The sequence below is a fragment of the Lytechinus pictus genome, chromosome 18 (genome assembly GCF_037042905.1).
Source record: "Lytechinus pictus isolate F3 Inbred chromosome 18, Lp3.0, whole genome shotgun sequence".
Classification (NCBI taxonomy): Eukaryota; Metazoa; Echinodermata; class Echinoidea; order Temnopleuroida; family Toxopneustidae; genus Lytechinus; species Lytechinus pictus.
The window spans coordinates 16,889,375-16,902,068 of NC_087262.1; the positions used below are offsets into that span (position 1 = coordinate 16,889,375).

Genomic DNA, 12,694 nt, shown 5'->3' on the forward strand with positions numbered 1-12,694 from the left:
AATTCAAAAGTTGCAAAATGACGCAAATTGAAAGTCACTGTTCTTTTTTCCGTGGTGATGAGTGAGTTTTTCAGTAATTTCTTTTAATTGTTTTCATGCACATTAACATCAACATTAACATGGAATCAAACACACCTCTGCACAAGCTAAAACATAACAAACAAACATGCATGGGTATTTCAAACAACGACACAAACCATATTACATGTATCTCACAGAACCATCACTACAGAAGCAGGGCTTGGTTTGAATGGATTTTCATCTCTACTGACACAGACAAAAGAACCATGTTCTGTATTGACCCTTTATGACTATTTCTGCTCGTTTTGCAGCTTTTCGATTCAGACCGCATCCAACACTTTGGAATCCTGCTCTTTTCGTGATGGCATGATCATAACTGTACAAGCATGGTATCATCTTAAAGAAAATTAAATGATCTTTTGAATAATATCAAATATGCATTGTGCAATATTGGGAGCTGGGAGAAAGGAATGGTCAAACTCAGATTTCCTAACCGTTTTTGCTCGTTTTACAGCTTTTCAATTCATACCTCATCCAACACATTTGAATCTTGCTGTTTTCGTGAAGACATGATCATAACAAGCATGGTATCATTTTAAAGAGAATTAAATTATCTTTCGAATGATGTAAAATATGCATTGTTTAAAATTGGGAGTAGGGAGAAGCTAATGGCCAAACACAGATTTCCAAACTTTTTTTGAGAGGTTTATATCGTGGTGTAACTAGTAGCTATCTCGGAACTATCTCTCACAACAACTCACTTTCGTTGTAGCAGTTTGACTCTAGAGTTTATATAGCAATGGCTGAAAAGATTGAAATTGAGAAAGCCTCTAGTTCTTTACAGAACCTGATATGTCCGCTATGTCTTGATATTTTTGATGAACCAACGATTCTGACGTGCGGACACACTTTAGATCGAAAGTGTCTCAAGAAATATGATCTGACCCACCAGCAGTGGCGTAACAGGCGGGGGGGCAGGGGGGCAAGTTGCCCCCCCTGGCGGATTTCACCGGGAAAATAAAAGAAAAGCGGGAAAAAGAAAAAAAGAGGGAGAAAGAGAGGGAAAGGGGAAGGAAAGGGAAAAGGAAAGGAGGAAAGGGAAAAGTAAAGGGAAAATTAAAAGAAAACGAAGAAAAAACTTTTTTTTTAAATGGAAAAGGAAGGAAAGCCGGAAAATGTACCAAAGAAGAACATTTGAGAAAGAACAAATCATTTCGAAATAGGCCTATGTAATGCAATAGCACGGTGGGAACAAATTAAAATATGATAAAATGGCAAACAATAGCGGGAAGCGAAGATAGAATGTAATTAGTCAAAAACTAAAGTGGAAAACAAAGAAAAGGGACACGAACAAAAATAATAACACGACCGGGCTGCCGATGATTGAAATTAAAAAGCGGGAAGAAAAATGGACTGCATACAACATTGCTCTATAAGGTTGCTAAATTATATGCAAATAAGCTACCGGGGCTTTGCCCCAGACCCCACGCAGTAGGGGTTCTTCATTTATAACATTCAAATGGCTCTATAACGCCCCCCCCCCCCGTACAATCACGTTAAATCGCTGGCATACAGGCGCGGAGGGGGGGGGGGGTCTTGGTTCCACACCAAAGAGCAAATAATAGAAATTATAGGAGACAACGTATAATGAAATGAATGGAAACAATGAAATGTGTTATTTGCTGAATATAATGGAAAAATCTATCACATAATAAGAATTTGATTTCAAAAGGCAATTTTTTTTCCAGCTCGCTTTGCACGCTGGCGACTTTTAACAAATTTTTCCCACATTGCTATGTTTTGCCCCCTCAAAATATGTTGCTTCATTACGCAACTGGGTTGAATAAAAACTATATGCCCGCGATTTGATTGAAATAGCGGCAATCTGCGAGGTTTAAATGGCTTTGATATCAAGAAGTTCCGGGGGCTCCGCCCCGGACCCCAACCGCACAGCACTGCGTATATGGAAGGGTTGGGCCATGGCCCAAAATAGTTCTACAGACAAGAAAAAAAGGAGGAAAGAAAAGCAATGGAAAAGTGTAGGATATGATTTTATTTACTGAATATAATGTCAAAAAAATAGCTCAAAGTTAGATTCTCATGAAAAGGTGATTTTTTTCTCGCTCGCTTCGCTCGGGACTTGTATATAAAGCAGCTTTTTAGCACATGTGCTATACTGCGCCCCTCGTTTTTTTTTACTCTTCACGCTGCTGCAGCAAAGAATCCTGTTCACAGTGGCGTACAGACCACAAAAAAGGAATCTAAAGAAAGAATAGTGAAATATTTTCTGGATATCATGTCAAAATCTACCATAAAATTGGATTTTTCTATTAAAAAGGTCAAAATTTTTGCTCACTCGCTTCGCTCGCTTGCAACTTTTTTTAAAAGATAAATTCTGCCCGATACGCAATATCTGGCCTTCTCAAAATAGTCGCCTCAGCTCATTACACCATTACGCCTGTTCATGCCATGATATGACCGGGAAATGTTTTGCTCTTGCCCCCCTGGCCACCGACCCTTGTTACGCCGCTGCCCATCAGGACATTGACCACATGGTCTGTCCTCTCTGCAGGGAGATCACCAAGTTGTCTGCCAACCGTGTCGACGATCTCCGCCTCAATGCCTCCATCAACGGATGCGTAGACGATTACCACGCTGAGTGTGGAGGGATGAATGTTGTCCTTGAGATGCGTACAAAATGTACCGGTTGCAAGTTTCAGCAAGACGCTGTCTCCTTTTGCATAACATGTAATAACTACATATGTGATAAATGTTTACAATCTCACCAGTGTATGACCATGTTTGAAGATCACGAGATTGTCTCCATGGATGATGTCATCGAAGGGAGGGTCAGCATTGGTCATCTATTTGAGAAATGCTCCATCCACAAACAAGAGAACAAAGATATATTTTGTGATGATTGTAAGGTCCGTGTCTGTCTCAGGTGCGTGGTCGTTGGTCACAAGGTCCATAACATCAAGAACCAGTCTGACTTTGAGCAGGAATTGAGGCGAAAGGTAATGGTCAATCAACAATTGTGATATAAAGTTAAGAAAAATATTTTAAAGAAGATGCTGATGTAGATTGTGCCGCTGAAGGAGAAGAAAAGGATGATGATATGCTAGCTTATATTTTACTAATACCCCTGACCTCCTCCCCCCCCCCCTCCTCTCATCTAGGGGAATCGGAACCAGTTGGGGTATGAAACTTATAGGCCTCTGATTTTTTTTTTCAGTAAATGTGTAAAAAATAAAATGACGATCTTATTGTGAAATGTTACATGCCCCACCTCCACCCCTACTCGGATCAGCATCCGCTGTCAAAACAATGCCACGGCCCCGTGTTATAATTACTGTGTGAGTAAAAAAAAAGACACCTTATAAATCCATATTTTAACGAAAATATACGCCATTTACATAATCATATATGGCCTGAAAGAATATTTTCTCCCAGGTAACTTAATACGTTATTTATGTGGACGCTTTGATAATCAGGAGGTATTCTTTTATTCTTATTTGAATTGATGTAAAATTTGATTTGCGCCAAAGTAAGACGTGGCTGCAATAGATTATTCCATATATATGTCAGTGATGTCATAACCCATTATAATAGTTCCATCAAAATCCATTTCAGAATACGTTATAAATAATTTACATTAATTGTTTGATAACGACTTTAAAGTATCAATTCTCAAGTTGATTTCATTGAAGGAATTTGCAAATATGTTTACTATCACATGTGGGATTATGACATCATTGGCATACGGATTCATTCATTGCAGTAATGCCTAACTTTGGCGTAAATCAAAATAATACCAACTGATTATGATGATACCAATATTTTGATGATACCAATATTTTCTTTTCACATAAATATCCAAATATTTTAGTTGATACAGTTGATACTGAGTTATTAAGTATATCGCATTGGATTCATGCGAACAAACTTTCACTTAATTTACAAAAGACAAATTACATGCTATTTAGCAACTCTTTAGATTCATTACCTTCAGATATAATTCTAAACACCAGTAAAACAGGTTTCTCATACTAATTCTTTTGGGGTTATATAGTTGATAACCATCTTACATGGAAAATGCATATTAACAATGTATGTAAAACTATATCAAGAAATAATGGTGTTATCAATAGAATGAAATTTCTTTTACCACAATCCGCATTATTAATGCTTTATTCGTCATTGACTTTGCCATACCTGAATTACGGTCTCTTGATTTTGGGTAATACCCATCAAACATTGATAGAAAAGATTTTTATACTGCAAAAGAAGGTTATCCGGATTATTTGCAACGCTCCAATACGCTCTCATACTAATTCTTTATTTTTTCGAAAACACGATTTTAAAAATTAAGGATTTATATTCATTTCAACTAGGTCAGTTTATGTATCAATATAATAGCAATAATTTGCCTATTGTTTTTCATGACATGTTTCATAAAAATGAGAGCATTCATAAATACCCAACTAGGCAATCAGATGAATTCCATTTACCGCTTTTCAGGACGTTCAAAGCCAAAAATACTTTCATTTATGAAGGCCCAAAATTTTGGAATTCCCTTCATAACGACTTAAAAAATTCCCCCTCTCTGTACACTTTTACAAGAAAGTTAAAATCTTTCTTACTGAAATCCTATTATCACGTCTAAAAAATACATCATCACAGATTTTTTTAATCTTTATTCACCGTTCCTTTTCACTCATGCGCTACTTTATTTTATTTTAATTTTATTAAAACAACTTTCAACAGGATAAAACATTAATCAGCTCGCAGTCTGTTTCACATAATGGTCCTGCATAAAGAAAATATACACATAATAAAAGGAAAGATTACAAATAATTAGGAATACATGTAATTATATACGACAAAGTTAAAATACAAATATTAATGCTAAAAAATGAAGCATCAGAAAAAAGAACAATTAGCAAGATTTATCTCATAGTAAGATAAAGAAGTGAAGGAAAAAGAAAGAGGTTTTATACATCGATAGTGACAGGAATGGGTCTCAATTTAAAGAATCGTAACAATATTAATACTCATAGGAAATCATAATAATCGATAATAAGATATGATAACTTTGCTTCTGTTTGTCTACACTCCTCTCTCTGTACAGTTCATTATGCAGTTCTAACATTCATTCCTCAACCCCCTTCCCCCCCCCCCTCTCTCTCTCTCTCATTCATCCGCTTTCTTTCTATAGTTTCTCATTCCTGAGTTTTTTTATATTTGATATTTTCTTTTAATGATGTCTCCTGTTGGCAATCATGGTTCTATTTTGATTTGTATATATAGAATTTATTTCTTGCTTGTCATATTTTGAGGAGCCCACAATATACAAGCTTTGCTTTTTAGTGGGATCCTCCATTTTAACAAAATATAAATCACAAATCCTTTACACATGATTATTTTGTATGTAACTTTCTCATAATATATCCTTATAAAGTTGATTGTATGACATTGGTATATTTTTTATGATGTTGACTTGTTATGATTGTATTTACTTGATTTATATTGTGTTGAAAATGAAATAAATGAAATGAAGAAATGAAAGGAAGATCATAATCGTAAAATAATGGGGAAGGAATTTAAAATTCCTTATCCTTCCAAATAGAGTACATGAGTAAGTGAAAAGCTGCAGATATATAGTATTTTCATTATCATTTTGTCTGAATGCATGATTATCACGAGCCTTTAAAAAAAATTAAGAACGCATTTTAAGTAGAGATTTGTTTGATATTAAAGGGAGCTATATCATGACCCCGACTGGGATCGAAAATCCATACATAGTAAAAATGTTTGTTTAAAAAAATTATAATTATACACTGTGTTGAAAAAAACCCTGATTTACAGAAAAAAGAAGATTTTGTAGAAAGCAATAACAGAATCATTCTGTAAATTCATAAAACATGATTTTTTTTCTGCAATATAACAGAACAGGTCTGTCTGTTAAAAAAGGGGAAAAGGGTGTTTTAATTTAAGGAAATTTGTAAGGTTCCATACACCAAATACCAATTTCCTGTAATTTTACATGATATAATGTAAGATTACGCAATCTGGTAAAGATTACGGGTGTTCTCGAGACTCTGCTGCAGGAACCTCTTTTATTTTAAGGATACATTTTCTAACAATGTACACTGTCTATATATGAATCTTATAGTACTTGTTTAACGGTTATACAATAATTGTTTAACCCCTAGCGTGCAATGGACACAATTTGAAACTATATCTATGCAGTCGTAATAATTCATTTTCTCTTTATATAATTCCACCAATAAATGCATTCCAAAAATCTATATTTCTTGTGTTGTGTCTGTGGATACCAAGCAAGGATTTTCTGCATCATCTCAAATAAAGAAAATTACGTATTTTTCCAACACAAATTAATGTGGCAGGTTAACAGCTGCAATTTTAAACAAGAGGGGAGAAATCAGAAATATGAGAAAATAAAGAAAAAGTATGATACTCTGTATACAAACAAATGGAGAGAAGAAGTCCTTAAATCAGCAACTTTGAAGCAAGTTTACCAATTTGAGGATCCCATTACAGCAAAACGAGTGATCTTGATTTAATGATAATAATAATAATAGTAGTAGTGATGTCTTATTGAGCGCACACACCGTCCACACTCTTAAAAACGTTGGGCAACATACGGTCCACACAACAATTGGTTAAAACTTTATCAAATTCTGAGTAGCTTTAAACCAATAATGTGTGCTTTTGGTGAAAACTACACAGTATTGGTTGAAAACTACCCAGAGTTGGATAATGTTTTAACCAATTGTTGTGTGGACCGTATGTTGCCCAACGTTTTTAAGAGTGCAGAGACGCTCGTGGCGCAATTGACGCAATGCTGTTAATTATATATACAAGTACATTACAGAAATTTTGTTCAACATTATAAAAAAAAATCAGGCTTAATTTATTGATAAATCAATATAGAAAAATAAACTTTGTTGATTTTACACACTTGTTTGAACAATAAGATTCATGTAACTTTGTACAGTGTTTTTACTGTGTAGAGATAATACAGTACGTGTATCTCTCAATCATGTCAATGATCCAAAAATTGATAAATATAGTACGCCCTCTATCGATAAGATGACAAATGGTTCCATGAAGTTCAAAGGTAGCTGGGAAAAACCAGTTCTATTAATAATTATACTATTATGCTATTGTATTATATCGCAGCTTCCTCATTCTTTATTAATGTGCACAAAGTCATATTGTAATAGGAGTTCCGCGCACACAGTCAGTTCACGACCGTGCACGTATATACCAAGTTTTTACTCGTAGCTATCTCTCACAACTAAGTAGTACTCAGTTTCGTTGAAATAGTTTGTCTCTAGAGTTTATATAGCAATGGCTGAAAAGATTGAAATAGGGAAAGCCTCTAGTTCTTCACAAAACCTGATATGCCCGCTATGTCTTGATATTTTTGATGAACCAACGATCCTGAGGTGTGGACACACCTTCTGTCGTAAGTGTCTCAAGAAATATGATCTGACCCACCAGGACATTGACCACATGGTCTGTCCTCTCTGCAGGGAGATCACCAAGTTGTCTGCCAACCGTGTCGACGATCTCCGCCTCAATGTCTCCATCAACGGATTCGTAGACGACTACCACGCCAAGTGTGGAGGGATGAATGCTGTCCTTGAGATGTGTACCAAATGTACTGGTTGCAAGTTTCAGCAAGACGCTGTCTCCTTCTGCATAACATGTAATAACTACATATGTGATAAATGTTTACAATCTCTTTGAAGATCACGAGATTGTCTCCGTGGAGGATGTCATCGAAGGGAAGGTCAGCATTGGTCATCAATTTGAGAAATGCTCCATCCACAAACAAGAGAACAAAGATATGTTTTGTGATGATTGCAAGGTCCGTGTCTGTCTCAGGTGCGTGGTCGTTGGTCATAAGGTCCATAACATCAAGAACCAGTCTGACTTCGAGCATGAGTTGAGGCGAAAGGTAATGGTCATCCAAAAAAATTGATATTAAGTAGAAAAATAATATTTTGAGAAGATACTGATGTAGATTGTGCCGCTGAAGGAGAAAAAGATGATGATACTAGCTATTCTTTTAATGACCCTGACCTCCTCGTCCTCCCTCCTCATCTAGGGGACGCAGAACAAGTTGGGGTATACTCATAGACCTTCGATTTTTTTTCAGTAAATGTGTACAAAAAACTAAAATGACAATCTTATTGTGAAATGTTACATTTTTGCCAATTCGTCTAATACCAATTCGTCATTTCGTCTACTACCATTTGGTCTATCATCTGTTCGTCTACTCACCAGATGGTCTACTTTTATTTAGTCAAATGCTATTCCGTTTAATAACCAGTTGGTCCAATAGCCATTTAGTGCATATACGCTTTAGTTGATCATATATTTGGTAAAGAGCTATATAAGTACCTGTTATGTATGTATGTATGTATATAACATTTGGTCTAATTAAACTAAAGTGTTATTTGTGCAAAATTAATGAAAAGAAAATGGTCATTAGACCAACTTGTTGTTAGACGGAATGGTGATTAGATGAAGTGATGATTGGACCAAATGGCTATTGGACCAAATGGTTTTTAGACAAAATGTTGATGGCATTAGACTAAATGAAGGTAGACCATGTGATGAGTGGACGAATTGGCAATTTACCCTCGGATCAGCCCCCGCTGTCAAAACTATTCCACGGCAAATATGTCTACTATCTCATGTAGGATTATGAAATCATTGGCATATGGATTTATTCATAGCAGTCATGCCTGACTTTGGCGCGAATCAAACTTTACACTGCAAAGAATACCAACTGATTATCTAAGCGTGAAGACATGCCACTTAATTATGGAATCAAAATACTTGGAAGAAGGCTATACTTTTTTCAAATATAATGATTATACTTTCATGAGATATTTTCCCCTTAAATTGGCGACTTATGAGGTGTCAATGTTTTTTTTATTCACACCGTTTAGGTCTATACTGCTAATGATGATAATGATATATATAATAACAATGTCAATAATGATGATGATAATTAGAAATAATAATAAAAGTGGTAGTTATGGTAATAATGATACTGTTATCAATTTTAGCAAGATCTATATTAACTATAATAATAATGGTAATAATCATAATCAAAAGTATAATTAATAAAGATAATATAACAATAGTAATATGATCACTCATATAATGATAATAATGATAATAACTGTCCCTCATATCCTTCGTTGCCTCCCTATCCGCCCACCCCCCCCCCCCCCCCCCCCCCGTCCAGAATAGAGATCGGAGAAATTGATACAACTTCCCGGGTGTATATACAAGTCAGACATTATAATAGGTATATTTATTGATTTTTTTCTAAATATAGAAACTACATTTACCATGTTTACGTGAATGATTCTTTGACGGCAAACAGTTACTACTTTTTTACTTTCTCGATCTTTACAGGTGACAGAACTTGCCCAGCAATGTGCAGCTAAGAAAGCTGAGCTGGAAAAGAACATTCAGAATATAGAATTACAACGTCATGAGGTACACACTGCCATGCAGAAACTACTAGATGATGTCAGCCAGGCTTACAGCATCAAGGTCAAAGAGCTGGAAGGAAATCTTCAAGATCTCATCGAGCAAATAAATGAACTAAAGCGAAGATTCGAGGATGATCTCAACATCTTAAAGTCTAAGGATCGACAGAGGATCAAGAGCATTTGTAGTTCGATTACATTGGTAGATAATGACAGACTGGGTCATCTTGAGACAGATAGTCTGTCTGCTCATAATATGCTCTGTGATGAGCTAGGTGCCATGCTGAAAGAGGTTACCGATCGCACTACTGCGGAAGTTATTGCAAATAAAGCGCAGGAGAAGAGGTTCAATCCTGCGGATGCTACTTGTCTTCACCTTGGAAAAATATCAGACCCTATCGATCACACTTCTACTGTTGCTATCACGGAGAAAGCACAGAAGAGGTTGAATCCTGCAGATAAATCTTGTCTTGACCTCGGGAGCATCTCTGGATCGGATTCCAAGTTAGAAATCATTAAGTGTATAGATCTACGGGGACAAATGGTTGGAATGACAGCTTACACTCATACCAGTGTGGCCATCGTATATGGGATTTATACACGAGGTATTGATATCATTGATACAGCTGGTGGAACGGAGCAGTATACAAACATACCACATGACGTGGGTTACGTCGATATTGTGTTCAAACGAGACGGTGCATCATGTGTCTCAACTAGTACTACAGAAGCACGCGTGTATTCTCCCAATGGCTCCAGGAAAGCAACAATCAACGTGAGTGGGGCTGGTCATTATCTCAAACTGAACAGAAGTCCATCAAATGAGATCCTCATTGCTAACGGTACCAACAAAGTCTACATCTATGACCCGACAGGGTCCACTCTCAAACACACTGTTCCAACAAAGCACCTGACGAGGCAGGCATCATCCACCAGGTTGGGTTTGATCGTCACCAGTTCATGTACTCTCACCAATCCAAGCGTGGTGACGGTCTATGACAGGGATGGGAATGCTGGTGAGTCTATACAAGCTCCAGTCCTAGGGAGTGTCTACCTGTATGTTACCGTGGATGAGCGAGACAGGGTGTATGTAGCGAGTGTTGATTGTAAGAAGAATAGGAAGGTGGTGATCAGGCTCTATGATCTTGATGGTCTGAACCTGAGGGAAAGAGTTGAGTTTAATGCACTTGATATGACATTGAATTCTACTTGGTGTTACTTGGTTTCCCTCTCTCCGGACCTACTCGCCTTTGCTTGTTACAAGAAGTTATATTTCATCAAGGTATTGCTGTAATAAAGAGTATCTCACTAGTGTGTATAACATGAACTATTGCTTTTTATGCGATTATTCATTGTGTATCTGAAATGAGAATCCAACACCTTTCTAAATTTGTTTACATTTAGTGACGTGTATATACACAGAAATTTTAACACGAATCGAAAAAAAGTTCATACACATAAAATAATTTCATCATTGAAACTTGAGTATCAAAAGACCACTATTTTTCTTTATTTCGTGAATCTGAAAAAAAACACACAGTAAAAAAATAGCACGTTGTTTAAACCTGTCACTCTAATAACAAGATGTTTAAACTTTGTTTTGTGATTGTTTAAACATTTTAAACAACTTGTTTAAAAAATAAGTTGTTTTAAAAAAATAAACAGATGTTTACAAAATTTAAACAGTAGTTAGAGAGACAAGCTTAAACAACGTGTTTAACATTTTAAACAGCGTTTTTAAAGCGTAATACTTTTGTTGTCATTTAACTGGTGTAATTAAGCTAGCGTTTAATATTTTCGGGTCTCTGTTATCATGGTTATAGACAATTCTTTCTTTTTTTCTTTTCTCTGCCCTTTCCTTTGTATTGTTTATTGTATTGTATTTTCGTCTTAGGTGTATCCCGCCACAAGCCTCGGCTTTTAGTGTATACGCCTTCTTCTTTAAACCCAACATGTACATATTTATATTCTTCGTAACAATTTGATTTTTATATGAATTAATGTTTATGGAAAAATGATTTTAAATAAAAGAAATAAATGCTTATTTAAATGCTTATTTGAATTCGACAAAGAACTATTATATAAAACGAACTCTATATTTGTGAGTGTCAAGATTTGTCTGTGTGGAAATGTTTACAATCGACTTGATGTTTTCTTGCAAGTCAGCCTATTTGTTGTGGAGATACGTCAATACAATCTCGAAATCTTAGATTTTTCTGCCCAGTGTTATGATGTGAAGAAAAGGCCTAATAATTACGGATATCAGCGAATTCTATCCTATTCGACCATTAATCTGAATAGGCCTATATTTTTATTTGTGTGGAATGTATAGTCCTCACAAACCGATTCATACATAATTATTTTCTTTTTATGAAATATTACTTACAGGAACATTATTATATTTATTTTATAATAAAACGCCTTACTCAATGATTGTATGATATAAACAACAGCAACAAATTCTACGATATTAACATATCCCAATTTTACGAGGGCATCATTATTATGTATCAAATAACCTGGTTTGGTTTGTTGTTGTTGTTTTGCCTTTATTCAGAATTCAGTACATCAAAATATAACAAGGGATAAGTACTTAAGAACTTAATATTTTCATACATTGCACATGATGATACGGTTTTTTTATATGTTAGATTGAAAAATCAATGAAAAAGACGGTGGCCTGTAGAGTTTCCAGAAGAAGAAGATCATAATTTTCATGAAATTAAATAATTTAATCAACGAATCATAAAAAATAATATTTTGAGCATCATTGAAATCAATAAAAATCAAGATGATTTGAATAAAGGTTTTCTTATAAAACATAAGAAAATGTGAATGGGTTACATCATGCCAATATAGCACGGTGTATTTTATTAAAATTTCTTAATATAAAAATGATGAATATCGGACTACGTGTTTATTGCCGTTTGTTTCATAACGCCCTCTTTCGAGAGAATCCGGACATGCTCTACGAACAACGTGAGAATCATAGAGATGAGTAAAATAAGTTTCTTTCCCACCTCTCTGATGAGAATGTATCTCTTGGAAATTGATTCTATCCAAAGATTATACATAAGATATTTTTTCTTGAGAAAACCAATTGTAATATTATTGCTTAAAAATAGTTGATG

General features: G+C 35.3%; 1 pseudogene; it reads left to right on the forward strand.

The window, feature by feature from the left end:
* Positions 1-7,302: 7,302 nt before the first annotated feature.
* Positions 7,303-10,934, forward strand: LOC129282197 (E3 ubiquitin-protein ligase TRIM71-like; annotated as a pseudogene).
* Positions 10,935-12,694: the final 1,760 nt, after the last annotated feature.